Source organism: Tamandua tetradactyla, chromosome 2, assembly GCF_023851605.1.
Source record: "Tamandua tetradactyla isolate mTamTet1 chromosome 2, mTamTet1.pri, whole genome shotgun sequence".
NCBI classification, from domain to species: Eukaryota; Metazoa; Chordata; class Mammalia; order Pilosa; family Myrmecophagidae; genus Tamandua; species Tamandua tetradactyla.
Genome location: NC_135328.1, coordinates 156,304,235 through 156,322,763, shown reverse-complemented (window position 1 = coordinate 156,322,763; position 18,529 = coordinate 156,304,235). Strand labels below are relative to the sequence as shown.

Below are 18,529 nucleotides of genomic sequence, written 5' to 3'. Positions count from 1 at the left end.
TCACTTTTTTTTTGGTTTAGTATATTTGAGGCTTTTTTAATTAATATTTTTATTGTGAAATATAACATATATACAAAAAAGCAATAAATTCAACTATCCATATTTTAATGAACACTTTTTGAATAAATTCTTTCATTCAACAAATAATGGCTGCATGTTCACCATGTACCTGGCCTCTGCTGTGTACTGGGAGGGTGACCACAAAAATCTTAAAGACGGAGAAACTTCTGAGTGTTACCCGACAAAGACAGTGGATTCTTTTGCCCAATGTCCTCCAATGACCAATTCCTGAGATACTGGGGTTTCAAAGAGAGAAACAGTTTTTTCTAGGTGCGAAGCCTAAGATCAGATGGCATATCAGCACAAAATCTGTCTTTCTGAACTGCTGTAATTCTGATAATTTTATAGAATCAAAAGATGAACAGGTTTTAGGATAATAGCACAGTGTTTCTAGATGATGTAATTAGAGGTGATCTAATTATTGAGCATGCACTGAATAATAACAATTATTGAGATTGATTACAAGCTTAAGTCGCAGAATATACGTAAGAAAACTTGAGCCTTAATATGATGATAGGCTTGATTTGTAGTACTATAATGAGCTATAGGTCACTTATAGGCTAACGTCTAAGCTACTGTGCATGTCAGGTGGGTCCATATTGGTTAGATACAGATTTGGTTATCAAGATAACTTTAGACTAGGGGTGTCAGTTCTGGCTTGACCCAAAACCCTTCATTAATAAACATTATCAGCTGTCTTTAGAGATCACAAGATACTAAAATCAAAAAACTGGATAAATGCATACAAGTGAAGGCTAGTCACAAAGTTCTTACAAGGACACAAGATTCCCTTTGCTGCTTAGGGAAACAACTCAGATGGGATCTAGCTTTATTCCTGACCCTGTACATTTATGTTTGCTTGTGGATGCTGTTTTCTTTGTTTGTTTGTTTTAGGAACTAGAAGGCAGAGGTTACGAGCACCACTCTGGAGTTAGACTGCCTGGATTTGATACTGGTTCCATAATTTACTATTTGTCTGGGCAAGTTACCTATCATCTCAGCGGTTCACTTTCTCCAAATGGAAAATGAGGTGTCACAATAATATGTCTCCTAAGGCTTTTCTGAGGTATCTGGGACAGTGTCTGACACACAGATGTGTGTGGCTGGAGTTGACAGTTCATTGCTGCTATCATGAACCAGACCCTTTTCGAGTGGGATTTAGCTCAAGGATCGGCAATATTTCCTAGTACAGTGTTTTAAAAACTTTAAATAGAGGCAAAGAACAAACAGTTGGAGGTTTCATATAAAAATTCAGATATCTGTCTTTTCTAGAAAAATCAGAATGCTGCTCTGCAGGAGATAACCAGCTGCCTACAGCAGAATTCAGCTCCTCAGTCCCAACCACTCCCCACTGCTTTACTTGCCCTTTGTAACTGCTGTTATTTTTCCTACCCAACAACTTCATTCGGTTACATTGATCGATCCGGCTCCTATACACTTTTGTGCTTGTAACCTTGGCATACAGTGATGAAGAAAATCAACACGGTTCATGCCCTTACAGGGCTTAAGGCTGCTGTCTCAGAATAGAATGAGATGAAGGTCTCTCTAAGGAGGCCCTTTACCCAGAGAAACCAGCAAAATCGTGCTGGGTTGTAGAGCTATCCGCAACCCTGCTACTCAAAGTGCAGTAATGGGGCGCCACAGACACGAAGATTCTCAGGCTCTACCCGAGACCTACTGAACTGGAATCTGTATTTTAAAGAGCTCTTCAGCTGTGCACATGAAGCACCGCCCTAGACCTCACAGTCTTCCCACGTCCTGAGGAGGCTGCCGACCATGTTGCTATTCTAAAAAGGGCTGCTTTGGCTCCCGCTGGTGCTGGCAGAGTAATGGCTGAAATAGGAAGACTTCTGGTTGTTGCTATGACCCCTGTTGTTACTTAGCTGCAAGTGTCTGGAGGGGTCTCTGAGCTGGAGCTGGGGAGGAATGTGCTACTAGGGTGCAGCTGGATGCCCTGGTGGCGGCCGCAGGGATTGCTGGCTGGGGGTTCCCATAGCTGCTCACACTTAAGGTGCTAAGACTACTGAAGGAGGAGTAGAGGCGAGGGGTGGAGGGGAGTATGATTCCTCCTGGAGAGGAGACAGGACTCCTGGTGACCTCGGAAGGCTTGGGGGCTGACAAGTCCTTAGGAAAGAGGAGGGGTTGTTTCCTTAGGGCTTCCAGCTCACCGCAGCCCCAACCCTGAGGAGAGTTGTTCTTTCGACTTCTGGCCTCCGAGAGGCGCTTTCTCTTCCGGCGGAAGTTCCCACTGTCAGACCTTTTCTCCCGGTTTGGATCCAGGGTACAGTAATTACCTTTCCCTGGGTCGTCCTCGTCGGGGGCACCTCCTCAAAACAGTCGTTGAGCGACAAGTCGTGGCGCAGGGAGTTGTGCCAGGCGGCCCTGCTGCGCTGGCAGAAGGGGAAGCTGTGGGCCAGGACTTTGTGGATTTGGTGAGCGTGAGCTTGCGCTTCCACGCGCGCTGGATGGCCATGGCAAGAAGGGCGGGTGCACCAGCTTCCTGAGGTCCTCTGGCTGGCCACGGACAGCCCGTCTGCTCGCCGGTCGCCCCGCGCGCGCCCGGAAGGTGCTGGCTGCAGTCGGCAGCGCTTGCCAGGACCCGGCCGCGCCCCCAGGGGGCGGTGGCGGAGGGACGCCCAGGTAGGCGGTAGCTGCGCGTGAGCCGCCAATACTGGGCCGGTTGAGACACTAGTAGGGGGTGGCGGCGGTGGGAGGTGGCTGATGGCGGCAGTGGCTAATGGGGACAGGCCGGGCTGCGACTACAGGCCGAAGTTGTCGCTGCAGTAGAGGGCCGTGCAGGCGACCTTGGGTGGTGCAGCGCGATCGCGGGTGACGACAAGCCGGGCTGGCTACGCCGCCGCCCGCGCGAGAGGACCGCATCCCTTTGGGGACCAATCCACGTTCCGCCACTGCCCTCGCCGAGTGCGGGCTGCGCTTTAAATGCATGTTAAACTTAAAGTGAAGTCCATGAGGTCATTGAAAGCTGCCTGAACTTGGGAGAGGCACAAGCAGAGTTGGGCCTTAGAAAGTAATTTCGGAGGGCAGGCTTGGTAATCAGGGTGGACTGAGGGTTTATATTTTGTAATATGGAAAAGCCCACAGAGTCACCCTGATGTTCTGTGATGGCAGGGTTCAGGAGTGACTCATCTCAGGAATCCCAGCACTTGTCAACCTGTGGCAAATATTTGAGATACCAAAATGGGTTGAAAACACAAAGCAAAAGAGAGACCCGTTTCCAACCATGATGCTAAATTAACAGTTTGCTTCCTCTGGCGGCATGAAACGTGTCCCTGAAGGACAATGTAAAGGAAAAACAGACACCTACAGACCCTCAATAATGAGAAACTTTGAGAAGAAAAGTAGGTGATTTTGGCCTGGAATATGCAAGTGTGTGTACATACACGTGTGAGTGTGTGTGCACATGCTTGTATTTGAATCTTTGCATGACATATGTATGTGCATGGATGTATGCATTTGTGTTTAGTGGAGGTGGTGGCAGCACCCTGGAGCATACATAGGGCATCTCCTGAAGCCCAAATATGAAGCTAAAGAAAAGTGTTTTCAGTTCTGTGCTGGGCTCTAAATATTGCCTGGTGAATTCATTGACGTCCTCTTGTACTCGCCTTTAGATCAGTAGTCATTGGCAAAGGGCCAGGCCTCTGATGTGGATGTCAGCAACACTAAGTCAGAACAGCAGTAAATCCCTGTTGTACACTAAGTCAGAACAGCAGTAAATCCCTGTTGTGCCCAGGTCATGATTTCACCAAGCTTCCAGAACCGGTGAATTACAGTTTATTTTCAATTCCACTGATTTGGGGGTCTTTGAAGGGAGCCCAGACCTGAAAAAATTCCCTAGTATCTAAGGCCCCATATATGAAGGGACACAGGGTCTTCACATTTGCAGACTCCTGCCAACTTGGCATGTTGCAAAAAAGAAATGGTACTTCCTTCCTCTTTTAAGAACTCACCATTCCCTGACACAGGACAGAGTCTTGGCCTCCATCCTCACCTAGTGTATATATATATATATATATATATATATAGGATAAGTGATACCATGGGGTGATAGGCAATGAGCTAAGAACCCAAGATATGAGACAACTGAGCCTTGCAGCTCCTTCAAAGAGGAAAAATGATGGGACAGCATTTGACATGGAAAGCAGAAATTGGGAACAAAATTATAAAATAATAATAATATACACTGTCAAATATACAAAAGCACAAATGAAACATTAACCATGTGAAATATGAAAAAGTAACTGAAAGGATCAAATGGAAATATTAAGTAAGAAAAATATTTTATTTTTAATAGTTGTAGTCCTTTATTTCTTATAAAGCATTAAGGTCAATGAGAAAAATTTATGAATAGGGACTCTTCTCTTTTCCTTTATGTGTGCATTTGTTTGCAAGGGATGTAAGTTCCCCACATTAATGTTACAGATATAAGTAAGTATTGTTAATCAAGCTGCCTACTCTGTGTCACACCATTTTCTATGATTTTCATTTTTGTTTTTCCCCATGTCTTTGTGATCCAGGGTGAGGATCGGGGCATACATAAAAAATTACCCCATGCCTTCATGTTCCAGCTTCTATGACAAATACCACTAAGTGGGTTGGCTCAAATAATGGTAATTTATCTTCTATCCATTTAAGAGGCTAAAAGATTTGCTTCTTCCCAGGAACTGTAGTGTTTTGGTTGCCCAGCAGTCCTTGAGATCCTTGGCTTTCCTGTTACATGATGATGACCTGTCCTTTCTCTTCCAGTTTCTTTTACTTTGGGCTTCTGGATCCTTCCTGTAGCTTTCTCTAAATATATCTAAATTTATTTTTCTTATAAAGTACTCCTGTAATCCATATCAAGGCCCACCCTCATTAAGTTAAGCCATACTTCCTAAAAATACCATTTATGAAAGTTACTACATACAATATCTTTGCATCCACAGGGATGTGGATCAAGACCAAGAACATGTTATAAGTGGGCTACACAGTGTAATTCATCACTTGGCCTTGTAACATTTTACTAATCAGTCCAGCCTCTGTAATTTGTGTATTCACAAATAAAGTAGTCCATTTTCTCATCGAGTTCTTAGACTTGCAGGGAACAAGTATCCTACAGTAAGTAGCTAGAATGTGTTTAGGAATGTCATAAATCCAGGAGCTAGAGATAAAGAGCAGAAGTTGCAGTTTAGTTGGGGAGGCAGAGCTATCAAAGGTGTGTTCAATCTGTTTGGCGCTATAGGTGCTGGTATTCAAGATGGCATCAGCCCTGGAACATTGTGAAAACACTGGCAGGGAAATTCCCCAGAATCCTGAATCATACTTGAATATGACACTTTTTTGGCTGAGTTTTTTTTTTCATTGCCTTCAATAGGATATAAATTCTGAGCAGATAGTAACATTATATCTTCTTATAAATTTTATGTTGTGGTAACATATATGCAGCATAACATTTTCCCATTTTAACCATTTTCAAGTATACAATTCAGTGGTGTTAGTTACATTCACAGTGTTGAATGTAATCACCGCCATACCACTATATTACCAAAACTTTTACATTTTCCTCAAAGAAAATCTGTATCTGTTAAGTATTAATGCTCCACCTCCATCCATACCCCTGGTAACCCGTACTCTTTCTGAATTACATATTCTAATTATTTCCTATAGATGTGATCATAGCATTAGTTCTTTTATTCCTGGCTGACTTCACTCAACATGATGTCTTAAAGCTTATTTGATATTACTGTAGCAACTTTCAGACCTTCTTTCTGTTTAATGGCTAAATAATGTATCATTGTATGCATATTCCTCATTTTGTTCATTTGTCCATTAATTGATACTACAGTTGATTCTATGCTTTATCTATTATGAATAATGTTACTATGAATATTGGTGTACAGATACCTGTCTGAGTCAGTGCTTTCAATATTTGGTACATTCCTAGAAGTGTTTTTTCTGGGTCATATGATAATATGAAGTTTAGCTTTATGAGCAATCGCCAAATTCTTTTCCATGGTGGATGCACCAGTTTATATTCCCATCAAAGATGCAAAAGTGCTCCTATTTCTCTGCATCCTCACTAAAAAATATATTGTTTTAAAAACAATAGCCATTCTAGTGGTTGTGAAGTAGTATCACATTTTCTTTTGCATTTCCATAATGGCTAGTAATACTTAGAATCCTTTCATGTTTTTATTGGCCATTTTAACAGGTTCTTTGGAAAAATATTCATTCAAGACCTTGACCCATTTTTCGATTGGGGTGGTTGACTTTTGTTGTTGAGTTTAGGAGTTTTTTATATATTCTGTATATTAAAACTTTATCAGATACGTGGTTTCCATTTTCCTCCATTCTTTTTCAGTATATTGACAAAGTGTTCTGATGCACAAATGTTTAATTTTTATTAGTTCCAATTTCCCTAATTTGTCTTTTCTCACTTGTGGTTTTGGTATAAAATTGAAGAATTCGTTGCCTAATACAAGATCTTGAAGATGTTCCCCTATGTTTTCATCTAAGAATTTTATAAGATTGTGTCCTTGTATTTAGGACTTTAGTCTATTTTGGGTTAACTTCTTATATATGGTGTGGAATATGGGTCCACTTTTTGTTCTTTTGCACATGTATATCCAGTTTACCTAGGACCATTTATTGAAGACTATTCACTCCCCATTGAAAAGAATTGGCAACCTTGTTAACTATCAGTTGGCCATAGATGTGATGGTTTATTTCTGAAGTCTCAATTCTGTTCCGTTGGTGGGTCGATATATTGGTCCTTGTGCAGTACTAGGCTGTTTGTATTTCTGAGGCTTTATAATAAGTTTTGAAATCAGGGAAAATGAGTCCTCTAAATTTGTTTATCTTTTAAAAGATGGTTTTAACTATTAAGGGTCCCTTACTCTTCTATATGAATTTGATGATTGGCTTTTCTGTTTCTGTGGACATGGTGTTAGGGTTTTTTTGTGTGTGTGCTGTATGGTGGGGGTCACATTTCATTCTTTTTGCATGTGAGTATCCTGTTATGGAAACTCTATTTGTTGATTTTTTTTTTTGGAAGTGTGTGCGCCAGGAATCAAACCCAGGTCTCGTGGCCCATGAGAATTCTACCACTGAACTACCTTTTCACCCTTAATATTGGTATTTTGATTGGGATTTCATTGAATCTGTAAATGCTTTGGGTAGTATTGACATTCTAGCAATACTAAATCTTCAATTCAATGGAATATATTTCCATTTATATAGGCCTTGGCGTGTGACCTAGGACTTGTATGACATAGGATTTTTAGCAGCCAGCCCCAGAATGCACACTGTCTTCAGGGAAAAATAATTTCCTTGAAGACACCTTGATTTTTACTTTCTCTTAGCCTCAATATTATGAGCTAATAAATTCCCTTTGTTTAGGCTGCCCCATTCGTAGTATTTGTTTGAGCAGCCAAAGGAATCTTGCTTTCTGCAAATGGGGAAATTGAATATTTCCTCGTTTTTTCCCAGTCCACCAAGGGGACTTTGCAAATACTCTTTATTCATTGCCCAAGTTACTCTGGGATTTATTGGGGGCATCTCAGTAACCTGTGCAAACCAACAAGATCTCACACCCTATTCAAGATTCCATGTATTTATAGTGTTCAACTAAACTGACCATGCAAGTTAAATTAGGTAACCAGAATATAAATTTTGCACCAAATAAACATTTCTCCCTTTGGTCTCACACAGAAGTTGAAGTTTTGAAATATGGATGATATCATCATTTACCCTGTATTCTGATCTACCCCAGTCCTATCCATATCAGCTTCCTTCATATCTCTAGTCAATATCTGATCCCCTTTTCAAGTTTTTAAACAGGTCTGTATTTGGGTAGTGCTGGCTTTCATAGCTTCGGACTCTAACTCTGAGTTTTAGGTGTCACAAAAATACCTGAAGTTTCTGGGAATGACCAGGTTGTATGCAAACAGCTCAGTATTTCAGAATTTGGAAATAACAGTTACAAATCCTGAATATATGTGACTGCTATAAGAGCTTATAATCTAGGACTATTTATAATAGGCCCCAACCTGATAACCCATGCTCTTGACTTCAGTTCATCAAATTTTTATATTATAGTTAGTCCATATGAGTGAGGCAGGGTAACAATTTGTCTTATTTCTGACATTTCATTCAACATGCAGTCCTTAAGTTTCAATCACAAGTTGCATGGCTCAGAACTTCATTTGTACATAGGACTTTTTGATAAGTGTGCAGGTTTGAAAGGAGTATGTACCCTAGAAAAGCCATGTTTTAATCCTGATCCACTTGTGGAGGCAGGTTTTTTTTTTTTAATCCCTATTCAGTGCTGTATTTTGGAAACTTGATTAGATTATCTCCAAGGAGATATGACTCACCCTATTGTGGGTATTAACTTTAGATTAAATGAAGATGTGATTCCACCCATTCCAGGTGGGTCTTGGTTAGTTTACTGGAATTCTTTAAAAGAAAAAAACATTTTTGAGAGAGCCAGAAGAACCAGGTGAGCCTACGCAGCCAGACACCTTTGGAGATGAAGAAGGAAAACACCCCTGGGAGTGCTGCATGAAACAAGAAGCCTGGAGAGAAAGCTAGCAGCCATTTCCATGTTCACCACGGCCTTTCCAGTTGAGAGGGAAACCCTGAACTTCATCAGCCTTTCTTGAGTGAAGGTAACCTCTTATTGGTGCCTTACTTTGGACATTTTTATAGACTTGCTATAATTAGGACATTTTCAAGGTCATAGAACTGTAAACTTGCAACTTAATAAATTCCCCCCATTAAAAACCATTCCATTTCTGGTATTTCTCATTCTGGCAGATAACAAACTAGTACAGATTTTGGTATTGGGGTGGGATGCTGTTGCAGTTTGCCAATATCAAACATGTTGAAATGGCTTTTTAAATGGATAAGGGGAAGATTTTAGAGGAGTTGTGAGGAGCTTGATAGAGAAGGCCTAGAGTGCTTTCTCTACTACTGTTAGAAATGTGGACTCTAAAGATACTTCTGATGAGCTCTAGACAGAAATGAGGCTTGTGTCATTGCAAACTGGAAGGAAGGTGATCCTTGTTTTAAAATGGCAAATAATCTGGCAAAATTGACTCGTGACTTTGGCTGTGTGCTGGTTTGAAATAATGCATGGACCCTAGAAAAGCCATGTTTTAATCCTAATCCCATTTTGTAAAGGCAGCCATTTCTTCTAATTCCTGTTCAGTATTGAATATTTGAAACTGTAATTAGATCATTTCCTTGGAGATGTGATTTAATCAAGAGTGGTTGTTAAGATGGATTAGTTGGAGGTGTGTCTCCACCCATTTGGGTGGGTCTTGATTAGTCTCTGGAGTCCTATAAAAGAGGAAACATTTTGGAAAAAGAAGGAGATTCAGAGAGAGCAGAGCAGAATAACATAGCCATGAGAAGCAGAGTCCACCAGCCAGAGACCTTTGGAGATGAAGAAGGAACATGCCTCTCGGGAAGCTTCATAAAACAGGAAGCCAGGAAAAGAAGCTAGCAGATGATGCCATGCTTGCCATGTGCCCTTCCAGATGAGAGAGGAACCGTGACCATGTTCACCATGTGTCTTTCCAGATGAGAGAGAAACTCTGTGTTCACCACATGCCCTTCCACTTGAGAAAGAAACCCTGAACTTCATTGGCCTTCTTTTTTTTTTTTACATGGGCAGGCACCGGGAATTGAACCTGGGTCCTCGGGCATGGCAGGCAAGCATTCTTACCTACTGAGCCACCGTGGCCTGCCCTTCATTGGTCTTCTTGAACCAAGGTATCTTTCCCTGGATGCCTTAGATTGGACATTTCTGTAGACTTGTTTTAATTGGGATATTTTCTCAGCCTTAGAACTGTAAATTAGCAACTTATTAAATTCCCATTTTAAAAAGCCATCCCATTTCTGGTATATTGCATTCCTGCAGCTAGCAAACTAGAACAGGCTGGAAGCAGATTTTAAAAGCCATGAAGTTAGCTATTTAGCAGAAGAGATTTTCAAACTAAATGTGGAAAGTGCACCCTGGTTTCTCCTTGCAGCTTATAGTGAAATGTGACAGGAAAGAGAAAATCTGAGAACTGAACTCTGGGGTACAAAGAAACCAAAAATTGATGGTTTGGAAAATTCTGGTCTTCTGAGAAGGGAGACCCCAAAGAATAGTGCCCTATATGAGGATTTAACCAAATGTGAAACCACTCAGCCATATCAGAAAAAGTAAGGATTGGAGATGCAGTTATCCAGGAAGGATTTGTGGAAATGCCTTCTGTATGATGGACACAATCCTTGCTTACTACATAGAAAGCCAGCAAGAGGGTTGTGGGACCTGTATAAATGGAATCACTGTCAGTCTCAACTGGGGAGCTCAGAAAAGGGGAAAAGTGAGGGTAAAATGTCTTCAGAGGCAGAACCATAGAGGCTGGTATCTGAAGTCAAGAAGCCTCAGGCTAGGAGAGTGGACCCACCCAAACACATAGAGAGGGTGAGTTTGCCCTGAAGGCAGAGGATGTGCCCTCTACCTCCTTGCATTGGAAGAGTTGTGCCACCTCTGACCTTGCAGAGGGTGGAGTACATTCCTTGGGGAATGGGGAGAGCCTAGCTGCCAGCACATGGAGAGATTGAGTGTGTGCCCTGGAGATGGCAGAGAGCCTGGGTGCAGCCCCAATGCTTGGAGTGGTTGAAGCTGAGAAAAAGGTGGTCTCCCCAGTGTCCCCCAAGGCTGCATTTGGGGAGAGGCAGGCCACTGCATACGTCCTCGGAAATGGTGGGATTGGACTTTCCAAAGCCCTGAAGATAAATGACTCTCAGACTTGGAAATCTAATGGAGTTTTCCCTGCAGATTTTCGAAACTGCTTGGGTCCAGTGACCCATGTCTTCCTTCTAATTTCTCCCTGTGGAAATGGGTGTATTCGTCCTATGACTGTCCCTCTTTTGTATAATGGCAGCAAATAACTTGTTCTGAGTTTTACAGGTCCAGAGCCAGAGGAGAATTTTGCCTTAGGAGAGACCATGCCTGTAACTAACTTTAAGGTTTTGTACTGTTTCTCACTTGTATTGCAATTGTATTGTTACTGAAATGGTTTAAAGCTTTCTGATATTCTGATAGAATTAATGTATTTTGTATATGGGAAAAACATCCTTTTTTAGGGTCTAGAGGGTGGAATGTGCTGGTTTGAAAGGATTATGTATCCTAGAAAAGCCATGTTTTAATCCTGATCCACTTGTGGAGGATTTCTCTTAATCTCTTATCAGCACCACATGTTGGGAACTTGATTAGATTATCTCCATGGAGGTGTGGCTCCACCCATTCTAGATGTGTCTTGATTAGCTTACTGGAAGAGTTTAAAAGGAAATATTTTTGAGAGAGTCAGGAGAACCAGGAGAGCCCACACAGCCAGAGACCTTCGAAGATGAAGAAGGAAAACTCCTCTGGGGGAGCTTCATGAAACAAGAAGCTTGGAGAGAAAGCTAGCAGATGTCACCATGTTTGCTGTGTGACTTTACAATTGAGAGAGGAACCCTGAACTTTATCGGCCTTTCTTGAGTGGACATGACCTCTTGTTGGTGCCTTAATTTGGACATTTTTATAGATTTGCTTTAATAGGGGCATTTCCAAGGCCATAGAACTGTAAAGTTGCAACACAATAAATTCCCCCCTTTAAAAACCATTCAATTTCTTGTACATTGCATTCTAGCAGCTAGCAAATGAGAATTGAGGTTACTTCAATTAAGGTGTGGCCAGCCTCAGTAAGGGTAGATCTTAATTCTATAACTGAGTCCTTTATAAATGGAATGAAATTCAAAGAAAAAGACATGGAGAGCAAGAAGCTGAAATTTAGCATAACTTGGAAGAGAATGAAGAGACCAGGAAAAGGTGTCATGTCCATTGTCATGTCACAGAGGAGTCAAGGTTCAAGGGTTGCTGACAGTCAGGACCAGAATTCCAGACTTAAGGAACAAACCATCACTTTGGTAATGACTTGATTTAGACTTTCCTTTAGCCTGAAAAATATAAGCTAAAAATTCCTATTGTTTAAACCAAACCATTGCATGGTGTTTGCTTGAGCAGTCAGGAAAACTGAAAGTTACTCTGTGAGTAAGGATTTTGAATGTTTATTCATTGAATTATATCCAGCATTAATGATTTATTATTCCTCTGTAATCACCGCTTCTTAGTAAAGACTTTCTTGTCTGATGCTTTGTTTTAGTGATTATTCCTACTCTGGTTTTTTTTTCTTCGCACCAAGACTGAAGCTGATGTGAAGTCTCCTACATTGTGACAACAAACATAGGATTCCTCCAAGTGAACTTTGCTCATATTGGTTAAGGATAAATTCTAAATGAAGGGATTTCCACGTTGCTTAAACTGACATAGATATACTCCTCTGTGTGAATTCACTGGTTAGTTTAAAGATTAGAATTGTGATTCCCAAACTTCCACATTTATTCCATTTATAGCATAATTTTTCTCATGCTGTTGACAGTCAGGCATATGGTTTCCCTCAAGAATTAATATGCTTATGCTTTTTAAGACCAAAGCTTTGACCAAAGCTTATCCCACAGAGGTATGTGAGTTTCTCCATTGTAAATTTGCTTATATGACTGATGATTGCAGATGACTGATGGCCTGTCCACATTGATTACATATATATGCTTTCTTTTCACTATGAATTATTTTGTGGAAATAAGAGCTACAGCTGAATTGTTTTCCACATTTACTGCAGATAGTGTTTCTCTTCTGCATGTCTATAATAAAGATACACTCTGTGATTGAAGTGTTTGCCACATTCATTGAGAGCAATAACTTCAAGGATAACTTGTGTACATAATCCTGAAGGACTTCATTTGTGGAGATGGGAAATCTCTCTTGGAAATTACAGAAATTGTAGCTAATATATTAAAAATAAGATTGGACAAAGTCTCAAAATACTGGTGTAGATGGGAGTAATTTTAGAGATTTTTTTCAGGATTAAGAAACATGTGTAATAGGTCTGCAATGTCATAACCCCTGCCTTGCTCCAGAAACTGAGAGCAGACTGGAAGACAGATCATGGGGTGGACTGCAGCAGAGAGGTTAGCAGGCTAGTTGATTTCAGGGTCTGAAGGCCATGGTAGGTCCAGGGTTCTTCATCTAAGGCTAGTGGAAATCCATTGAAGAATTTAAAGGAGGATGATATAATTATGTTTGGTTTTGTATACTGGCCTTTGTGGCAGAGTAGACTGAAGTAATTAAGAAGGAATTTTAAGAAATATATGGTGGTTGTCTGACATAGGATATTTATTAGTGAAATTAGGGAAAGGAAAGTATATGTAAGAGAGATTAGGAGAAAGCTGAATTAACAAAGCTTGATTATTTGTTTAATCCAGATATCATTGACTGTAGTTGATATGCTATGTATATGCAGTTGTGAAAAATTGCAGTTTTTAGACTTAATGTATTTAAAATCCAAATAAACAAATTACAATTAAATTACAAATTATGTTAGTATATGAATATAAAATACAGAGCTTTATAGGAGAACTGAATTTTATATTTTATATTTGATTAGGAAGGGGCAGTAAAATCCTCTTTGTTAAAGTGTTATTTAAAAATGATAATTGTGATGATCATAATTCCTAATGATATAATAATATATAATTTCCATAATTCTGGAAATCTGTTGTGGATAATAGAAGGGGAAGAGGGAAAAGTGTTCCATATCAAAAGATCAGCATTACTTAATACTGGGCTTTATTGATGATTAATAGAAGGCAGTTACCATGTGGAACAGAGAATTTGTATTGTCCTCTGCATTTAAGTTTCTTTACTGAATCAGTGAGTGACAGGTGAGGCCAATAACTAAGGTTTACATTCTTATAGAAGAGCAAAGGTGATTAAGGGTGATGAGTCCTTTTTGTGTTTCCTCATCTGTTCTGAGTAAGAACAGATTGTGTTTCCTCATCTGTTCTGAGTAAGAACAGATTTACATTTATACACTCCTAAGAATGTTTTCACACTGATTATTAAAGTTGTTATTCTTTGTTCCTCTCACTCACAGTGAGATGTGTTTCTCAGCCATCCCACTCTGTACCTGGGAATCAGCCTCACCTCCTCATTCTGTTCCTTAGACCCAGGCATTGCACCGTTTAGCTACTCAGCAATCCTACTGAAAGCCTAGACACAGAAATTTCATGTCTTCACCTTGGTAGCTTCTGAATCAGGCCCTTAATTTCCCCCTTTCAAAACCCCTCCCCCCTTCATGCTTCACTTATGAGCCACCTCTGGAGTGTATGGGAAGGCAGAGGAATCCCATTTTACCACCAAGAGAGGGTTCTGAGACCTAGCCCGTTACTGTCTTACCCAACTCCTCAAACTGTATGGGGTTAGGGACACCCACAGGGACATAGTACTTATCTGGATGGGAGAAGAAACAAAGATGTCCCTCTTAGAGCCCAAATGGGGGTGTCAGTTCCATAAAAAGGTATCATTTCCTAGGGCTTGACTTCTGTATATGAGGAGTGGGAGACAGACCTCTGTACTTGGTAGCTCTGACCTTGTCTCCCATCACATGCTGCCTGGGAAGCAGCAGGACCCTTTGACCAAAACTTCAGATCTATTCTTCTTTCCCTTCTATCTAGAGTTTCCCTTGCTGGACTACAGTGGATGTAGGTGAAGACTCACTCAGTACCTATAACCTGAGGTCTAGCAGTCAACATGACAGTAGTTTCTTTCTACTCAGAGAAAGGGGGCATGTACTTGGGAATTCCATATGATGGGCCAATTCTGAGGAGATGTTGGTGATTGGGAAGCTGTCAATGGAACAAAGGCCTGAAGGTCTTTCTTTTTTTTTTTTTTCCTATTTATCTTTTTGCTGGTTTGAAAGGATGTATGGACCCTAGAAAAGCCATGTTTTAATCAAAATCCCATTTCATAAAGCAAACTAGAACAGATTTTGGTACTGGAGAGTGGGGAGCTGCTGCAGTTTGCAAATACCAAACATGTTGGAACAGCTTTTTAAATGGATAAGGGGAAGATTTTGGAGGAACTGTGAGGAGCTTGATAGAGAAGCCCTAGAATGCTTTAAAAAGTCTGTGGGTAGAAATGTGGACTCTAAAGCTACCTGTGACGAAGCTGTAGACAGAAACGAGACATGTATTATTTCAGACTGGAAGGAAAGCAAGCTTGTTTTAAAATTGCAGTTAATCTGGCAAAATTAACTAGTGGCTTTGGCTGGAAGGCAGATTTTAAAAGCCGTAAATTTGGATATTTAGCAGAAGAGATCTCCAAATTAAATGTGGAAAGTAGCAGCCTGGTTTCTCCTTGCAGCTTATAGTGAAATGCAACAGGAAAAAGATAAGCTGAAAACTGAACTCTTGGGTAAAAAGAAACCAGAAATTGAAGTTATGGAAAATTCTGGGCCTCCAGAAAGGGAGACCCCAGAGAATAGTGCCCTGTGTGAGGATTTAACCAAATGTGGAACCAGACAGCCATTTCAGAGAAAGCCAGGATTGGACATGGAGTTATCCAGGAAGGATTTGTGGAAATTCTTTATGTCTGATGGGTATGATCCAATGCTACTGCATAGAAAGCCAACAAAAGTGCTGTGGGACCTGTATAAACAGAACCACTGCCAGTCTGGACTGACGGGCTCAGAAAAGGGACAAATTGGAGGAAAAATAACTTCAGAGGCAAAACCATGGAGGCAGGGGTCTGAAGTTAAGAAGCCTTGGGCCAGGAGAGCAGACCCATCTAAGGCTGTGTAGAGGGTGAGTTTGCCCCAGAGGCAGAGGTTAGGCCTCCCACCTCGTTGCAGTGGAAGAGTCATGTTGCTTCAGGCCTTGGAGAGGGTGAAGCATGTTCCTTGGGGTTTGGGGAGAGCCTGGCTGCCATCACATGGTGGGGTTGAGTGTGTGCCCCAGAGATGGCAGAGACCCCAGGTGCAGCCCCTATGCTTGGAGAGGGTGGAGCTGAGAAAAAGGTGGTCTCCCCAATGTCCCCCAAGTTTGCATTCAGAGAGAGGCAGGCCTCTGCATAGGCCCTTGGAAAAGGTGGGACTGCTGCTTTCAGAAGCTCCAAGGATAACTCTCAGACTTTGAAATCTAATGGACTTTGCCCTGCAGGTTTTTGAAACTGTATGGGTCTGGTGACCCCTGTGTTCTTTCCTTCCTGTGGAAATGTGTATATGTGTCCTATGAATGTTCCTCCTTTGTATGTTGGCAGCAAATGGCTTGTCTTGGGTTTTTACAGGTCCAAAGCCAGAGGATAATTTTGCCTCAGAAAGACCATTCCCATAACTAACTTTGATAGGAGTTTGTACTGTTTCTAATTTTGTATTTCATTTGTACTACTACTGAAATGGTTTAAGGTTCTCTGATATTGTTATGGAATGAATGTATTTTGTATATAGGGAAAACATGTCTTTTTTAGGGTCCAGAGGGTGGAATGTGTTGGTTTGAAAGGACGTATGGATCCTAGAAAAGCCATGTTTTAATCAAAATCCCATTTCATAAAGGCAGAATAATCTCTATTCAATACTCTATGTTTAAATCTGTAATTAGATAATCTCCCTGGAGATGTAACCCAATCGAGAGTGGTTGTTAAGCTGGATTAGGGGAGATGTGTCTCCACCCATTTGGGTAGGTCTTGATTGGTTTACTGGAGTCCTATAGAAGTGGAAACATTTTGGAGAATGAGAGAGCAGAAAATGCTGCAGCACCACGAAGCGAAGGGTCCATGAGCCAGCAATCTTTAGAGATGAAGAAGGAAAACGCCTCCCAGGGAACTCTGTGAAACTGAAAGCCAGGAGAGAAAGCTAGCAGATGATGCCATGTTTGCCATGTGCCTTTCCAGCTGAGAGAGAAGCCCTGACTGTGTTTGCCTTGTACCTTCTCACTTGAGAGAAAAATCCTGAACTTCATCAGACTTCTTTTGAACCAAGGTGTCTTTTCCTGGATGGATGCCTTTGATTGGACATTTCTATAGACTTGCTTTAATTGGGACATTTTCTTGACCTTAGAACCGTAAACTAGCAATTTATTAAATTCCCCCTTTTAAAAGCCATTCTGTTTCTGGTATTTTGCATTCTGGCAGCTAGCAAACTACAACACTCTTCCCCAAACATTTCCCACATTTTAAAATCTGAGGTAAATTGTAGAGTCATATCTTATTTTTTGGGTTGTCATAAAATATAGTATTTAGGCAAACATATTAAAAATAATATCATTGCAACATATAATCCACATAAAATTTATTAATGAAACGTTGTATAATCGGAGGGGGGACTAAGTTTGCAAAATTTGATGTGTAGTTTTCCTTTCTCCTCTCTTCCTTTGTTTTTTATTAGAAAAGTTGTATGTTTACAGAAAAATCATGCAGAAAATATAGAGTTCCCACATACATACCCTCTTGCACGCAGATTTCCCTATTATTAACACTTTGCATTAGTTTGCTAACTTTGTTCCTGTTTTTGAAACAATATTATTACAATTACCACATTAATTATAGTTCCTGGTTTACATTAGGGTACACTGTTTGTGTTGTAAATCCTTAAGGTATTTTTTAAAAATTTTTATTCTTGTTTCATATATACAACCTAACATTTCCCATTATCACCATGTTAAAATATGTAATTCAGCAGTGGTAATTATTTTCACAATGTTGTGCTTCCATATCCACCATCCATTACCAAAATTTTCTATCACCCCAAAGAGAAATTCTGTACAAATTAGGCATTAATTCAACATTTCCTATCAACACCTCAGTCCCTGGTAACCTCTTCTCAATTTTTTTGACTGTTCTCTATTTTTGACACTATCTATTCAAGTTCTGAAAGTATGAATTTGATTTTTCTAATTAATTCATGAGTGAGATCATATATATTTCTACTTTTGTTTCTGGAGTATTTCAGAAAACATCATCAAGGTACATCTTTGCTGTCACATGTACCAGAACATCATTCTTTTATATGGCTGAATAATATTCAATTGTATGTATGAACCACATTTTATTTATGCATTCATTAGTTGATGTATACTTGGGTTGCTTCCATCTTCTGGCAATTGTGAATAATGCCAATGAACACTGGTGTGCGCCTATCTGTTTTAGTCCCAACTTCCAATTCTTTTGCTTATATATCCTATAGTAGGGTTGCCAGTACATAGAATTCATATAGTAATTCTATACTTAACCACCAAACTGTCTTCCAAAGTAGTTGCACCATTTTATATTACCAACATCAATGAATTAGTATTTCTCTTTCTCCACATCCTTTCCGAATAGTTGTAATTTTCTGTTTCCTTAATAGTAACCATTCTTCTGGGTGTGAAATGATATCTCACTGTGGTTTAATTTGTGTTTCCATAATAGCTGATGATGTTGAGCATATCTTCATGTGTTTTTTAGCCATTGGTTAATATGCTGTTTGGAGAAATATGTATGCAAGCTTTCTGCCCATTTTTTAAATTGGATTGATTTTTTGTTGTTGAGTTGTAAGATTTC

At 40.3% G+C, this 18,529-nt stretch overlaps 1 protein-coding gene and 1 pseudogene across 1 annotated transcript in view; one reads left to right on the top strand and one right to left on the bottom strand.

Annotated features, from left to right (window-relative positions):
- Window positions 1–1,298: 1,298 nt before the first annotated feature.
- On the bottom strand, window positions 1,299–14,170 carry LOC143657710 (forkhead box protein I3 pseudogene; annotated as a pseudogene).
- LOC143674124 (uncharacterized) overlaps window positions 2,193–18,529 on the top strand; it is a 100,537-nt gene continuing 84,200 nt past the window's right edge. The window contains exon 1 of the mRNA XM_077149449.1: window positions 2,193–2,700. The gene's annotated coding sequence lies outside the window, so the exon portion shown is untranslated. The remainder of the gene's footprint in view (window positions 2,701–18,529) is intronic.